Genomic DNA, 6045 nt, shown 5'->3' with positions numbered 1-6045 from the left:
TGGTGTGTGTGGCTGTACCTGGATTGCACAATTAATAGTATGGGACATTAGTCACTAAGGTATGACAGTGGTCCTCGTGGTGGCGATGACGTGTTTATGGAGTTTTTGACCTTTGTGTAAGGTTCACGTATTTGTTTTTGGGTAACATGTGTTACCAAGGCATGTGTTGCCATGTGAAATCGGTGGTATTGTTAGAGACTGTCGGAGAGGGGACGATGGTCCTCGGGGGAATAAGGTTGGACTTGGTGTACAGGGGTCCTGGAGGTACAGGTTGGAACTATATATAAGGTTGGGGGTAGCCATAAGGTTGGAACCGAGCATAAGGAAGGCATATCAATTCGTGATAAGTGATGTCACGAAGGCATGTGTTGCCATTGTTGTGTATTTCTCTATTTGTGACATGTGTTGTCACAAAGGCATGTGTTGCCAATGTGTGTGTCCTTATTCTCTTGTGTTGTGCATGTCGGGTGTTAATCTACTGAGTGATGGTAGATTATGCCTTGAGTCGTTCTTGTGAGTCGTTGTTACTTCTTATTGTCTTGGGATGTGTTCCCTTATCTTCGTTGTGAGTGCATAAAGTCTTGTGTTTGACTTCTACTCTTGGATTTGAACTTATATATACTGTATCTTGTTTCGCAAATGATTTATATATATATATATATATATATATATATATATATATATATATATATATATATATATATATATATATATATATATATATATGAGTTAATACCATCTGAGGTCCTCCGAGTATAGTGATTTTGTCGCGTTTAGTCCTAAACTTTCAAATTGACCATCTGTGGTCCTTCGACTTTGAAATTTAACCATTCGTGGTCCAAGTTAATTATCCATGGTCCTTCAAGTTTCGAAATTTAACCAGTTGTGGTCCTCTTGATATTTAATAGTTGAAGGACCAAGAGTGGTTAACTTGGATCACGAATGGTTAAATTTGAAAGTCGAAGGACCACATATGGTCAATTTGAAAGTTTAGGACTAAACATGGCAAAACCACTATACTCAGAGGATCTCAGATGGTATTAACTCATATATATATATATATATATATATATATATATATATATATATATATATATCCTATCTATGTATGATACTTAACAGGTATTGGTGGGTTACCAGCATTATTCGCTGACTGGGCGTCGTCCCATATTTTATGTGTTTCTTTTAGGTGCTGAGTAGACGAGAGCGCGGTCTAGAGACTGTTAGTATAGATCCCTTGAACTTTGAGATGTTTTGGCCTGTGCGCCTATGTTAGACTTTAGATCTCTTGTCGTTGACTTTGTTTTGGATAGTTGTATTATGTGTAGATGTTTACGCCTGTGCATTTACCGTTGGGTGGGCGTGGCATAGCTCCCTATGTTTTCCATATATACCATATTTAGTCTTCTGCTGTGTATGTTTTTATGGCTAGTTATCTGCATGATTAAGGTTTAATTTAGTATGGAAATTCGGGGTGTTACACCCTCCCCCTCGGTATGATCTGGAGCTGAAATATAGGCTGCGGCCCGCAACTACAAGGGCCGTTATACCTCCACAACCGAACATCCCAATTGACGAAGGTTGTTCTTCGCCACACTACCGGATTTCGTCACACTAACCATTCCCTGATTAATAATTCTTGTTGCTTATTTTTGCAGGTATGGGTCTGGCTCGAGGCTTTCCTACCCCCGCCTCCGGTTCAAACCGAGCTCCCCGGGATAAAGCCGTGCTCGGGAAGAAGACTTCGAACGTTTTACAAATCTCCACGACAGATGTGAGTAATCTGACTGCTCCTATTGACCGGCCCATCGGAACTTCTGCCTCTGCATCCGAAGTGACCCTGCCCCGCAGCCCAGGGGCGGATCTACAACCCATCCAAGCCCCCAACAAGAAGGGCAAAGACAAAGCAGCGGGGAGTGACAAAGAGCAAGTGTTGCCGCTCAAGCGACGCCGTCGAGCGAGCCCTCCGCCTGAAACTCCATTGATCGAGGCCATAACGAGAGGGGGTCCAGCGAGCTCGTTCGTGTCGAAGATTAACGCCTTATTGCCGATCGACGACAACTTGAGGAGTTGGACGCCCAACCAAGTCGCCGAGCGCGGGGCTCACGACATAATCCAGGATCGTAATTACTCATCCTCTAACTCCTTTCGGTCGTCACACCTTGTGGTCTGTATATCTAACATATGTTTTCGCAGCTGACCCGCCTACTCACCGATCTTCATTACCGTGCCCTCTTGGCGAATGAGGCAGGTCCTCTGTCGGCGAGATCAAGAAATCACCGACTTGAAAAAGGAACTGAAAGCTGCAAAGGAAACGTAGTCGGCGGCTGAGATAGACGCCTGGGTCGCTCAAAAGAAGGCAGATGAGCTGAAAACCCGCCTGAGCAACATGGATGGCCTGGCGGCTTTCCTATGCCATGACGCTAGATCTGGTGAGCAATTCTTTCGAGCTTTCATGAAGAAGGAGCTCGAGGAAGACTTGGTGTGGTCATTTGGTGATTGGGCCTACGCTTCCGAAAGAAGCTCAGACAATTATGCAAGAGGTTTTCGAAGGGGAAGACCTTCAATCCTTGCTAGCCAATCTACAGGACGACGTTCTCGATCCCGGCCCTGCTCCGTATTCCGACCCTATGCGTCAGAAAAGGAGGGTCCGTCTGATCGGCAAGCCTTTAGTACTACCGATGCGGCTAACAAGGATGCTCCGGGCGTTTGACTAATTTTTCTTGCGTTAATTATTTTTGTAAAGACTTATGAATCGGGAGCTCGGTCCCGTTGTACTGAGCACACAACTCTTTCTAACTTAAATTTTATTTTGATGCTTCCTCCTAATCTTTACGTTTATTTTAACGCTCGTCTACTTTAACGAAACTAAGCACGCTCGTTTAGTGAACCGGTTAATCTTACGAGCGACTTTTACGGTTTTATTTACGAAGCGCCTTTTACTATGGTCCCCGAGCACACCAAACCCATACGGAATGCAGACAACCGAACACTTACTATCCGGTTCATTTCTTGCTTAAATGTTGATTAACGCTTGGTTTATTTTTTATTTTTTTGTTTTTACTTTTAAATTGTAAGCGCTTACTAGCTCCTCGCATCTCCCCCACTGTCAACCGTAAGAGGGACGAGTGTGGGTGACAGTGATCAAAGATAACCTTTGCGAATTTATTACCAAGTCGACGCGATTGTTATCCGACCGCGTTATATGAACGTTGAGCTTTCGAATTTATGGTCGTTAGGCTGTCGTCCAAACCGGGTAAGACCGGACCAAGTTTATGAGACTTTGTGGTCGTTGGGCTAGCCCTCCTCTGTTGGGGCCGAGTCAAGTTTATGCGACATTGTGGTCTTCGGGTTATCACCCTCATCGGTCAACACTGGGTCGATGTAGATGATCTATGTTGTTCGACTTAGCGATCTCTGGGGCGGTCAATCAGACTAAAGACTAAAAATTATAAAATACCAACGGGAGGCGGATGAATCCGACTGATATTACAATAAAAATTATACATAGATATAACCGATTGGTAGTGCAGTATGCAGACTGGCCGTAATCTCCCGAGCGGTTTTACATGACACTTTGAGACGAGCAAATCAACACGCAGGTTGATGCTCACTCCCATCTTAAACCCAAAAAGCAAATAGACGCAACAGTGGCAACATCCTTAATGCCGGTATAAAACCAAATTTTCAGAGTTCCACGTTCGGTCGTTCGGTCGATCGGTCGCCCGGTAGTAGTCTCCAGTCGGTAAGTACTCGGGCGAACCACTGCCGAAATGACATATGGCCCTTCCCAATTTTGTGCAAATTCTCCTCCTTCCGGGCTAGCTCTCCTCTGTCCGGTGCAAAACAAAATCTCTAACCTGGAAATATCGAGGTCGAGCATGCACATCTTGACTTGTTTTCACCTTTGGATATTCAGCCCGCGGGTGGCTAATTCTCTCTCCTCCTCCACACAATCAAGGTCTGTGATAAGGAGCCTCTTATTTTCCTCCACGTCATACGCTCTTTCTTGCACGGTCGGGATCCAAGCCTCGATCGGGAGACGGGCCTCAGCATTATACACTAGCGGAAACAGAGTCTCTTTGGTGGCTTCCCTAGGTGTCGTTCGGTATGTCCATAAGATAAATAGCAATTCATCCGACCAGCTTCGGCCCACAAAATGTAACTTTTTCTTCGATCCTTCAAGGATAGTGCGGTTCGTATTTCGACCTGGCCATTCCCTTGAGGATAAGCTACAGACGACCGTATGGACGTAGTCCCAATAGTTGCTAAGAAATTTTGAAAATACTGCCCTCAAACTGTCGTCTATTGTCTTTTACCAATTGAACCGGGACACCAAAGCGTGAGATCACGTTCCGCCACAAGAATCTGGCACATTGTTGTGAAGTGATTGTGGCTAAAGGCTCTACTTCAATCCACTTGGAAATATAATCAATAGCCATAATGATGAAGTGTCGACACGGCCGGATAATTGAGGGAAAGGTCCCACAATATCTATTCCCCACCGGGCGAACGGGATAGCCGTGCTTACCGGTTGGTAATAGGTCGCAGGACGTCCAGGCATCCAAGCGTATAATTGACAGACTTCATAGTGTTTCGCTAGTTTCTCACAGTCTAGCTGTATCGACGGCCAATAATATCCGATGACCATTATGCGACGAGCCAAAGATCGACCACCCTGGTGGGATGAATATAATCCAGAATGTAACTCGTTCATGACAATTTCATCTTCGAATTTAGTCAAACATCGCATCAAGGGTCCCCCGTACGATCGACGGTACAGGAGACCGTCCAACACCTGAAATCTAGGTGCCCGAAGCTTGGCCTTCCGAGCCCTATGAGGGTCATCCGACAATCTATTCTCTTGTAAATATCCGAAGATATCTGTGATCTATGTTTCTTCCTCTTCTTGGACAGGGGCCATCGGTAACCGGTTGATGCTGGGCGTTGGAATCACCACAATCCGGGTAATCTTGGAAATGTTCTCTGGAGCGTCTTGAGCTAACATGGAAAGTATATCTGCATCAGCGTTATCTAGGCGCGGAACATGTCGGACAGCGTACGCCCGGAAGAAACTTAATTTTTTCAACACCAAATCACGATACGAGAGTAAACGCTCTCCATTAATCTCATATTCCCCCAATACTTGCCCCACGACCAAAGTAGAATCGGTCTGCGCTCGGACGTAGGCATATGACATGAACTGTGAAAGCCACGAGGTATCATGAGCATGCCATAGCTGTACGAGGCTCATTTAAGCCCATACCATACTTAGAGTAATCCTTGTTCACACCGGACCGACTCAGTTAACGGGCAAAGTGCTAGCCTACATGTGGATTTTTCCATACAAGAGGGGATTTGAATTCTCAACCTCTCTTATGGGATGGGAGTGCACGACCACAAATTTTCTTCTTTATTATACATTTCCAGATTTTCAGGATAGACAAAGTCTATAAATTGATATAATTAGGTAATACGGAGTACAGTTTATTGAAAACCAATGACTCTTATAAATGTAAATAAACATGTAGTGAATAAAACCCAATTTTTTTTGGACCAATAGTGCCGTAATTTATAGTTTACTAAATCTGAGCTCCTTTCTCTCCCGCTTGGTTTCCTTTATTTGTTTTGTTAAGTTACTAGTGGATGCACTGGTTGTGGTTTTTCCTTTAATGGACACGACGGTAAGTGAGCCGTCGATAATGCCTTCTCCGGTGACGGAGAGAGATGCAAGAAAGGCACCGCATGCTGGGAAAAGGCTCAAGATCCTCAAACGATCGTTCACAAAAACAACGGCATCTCATCCCATTCTCGGAGATGATGCTATAGACGAGGCTGACAATGGTTGGTTGGGCGAGGATGTTGAGATAGAATCGGACATAGAGTCTAATAGATTATGAACTTAACTGATCTTATTGATGTAAATAATCAGCTTTAAATAGCATACAAGGGAGAGAAGATAGCAAGTAGTTAGCAGGTTCACATAACAACTAGTCTAACACTGCTACATAACAGGAATGCAACTAGAACAAAACATACACAAAA

This window comes from Ipomoea nil, unplaced genomic scaffold, assembly GCF_001879475.1.
Source record: "Ipomoea nil cultivar Tokyo-kokei standard unplaced genomic scaffold, Asagao_1.1 scaffold1564, whole genome shotgun sequence".
Classification (NCBI taxonomy): domain Eukaryota; kingdom Viridiplantae; phylum Streptophyta; class Magnoliopsida; order Solanales; family Convolvulaceae; genus Ipomoea; species Ipomoea nil.
Note: the sequence above shows the minus strand (reverse complement) of the source record.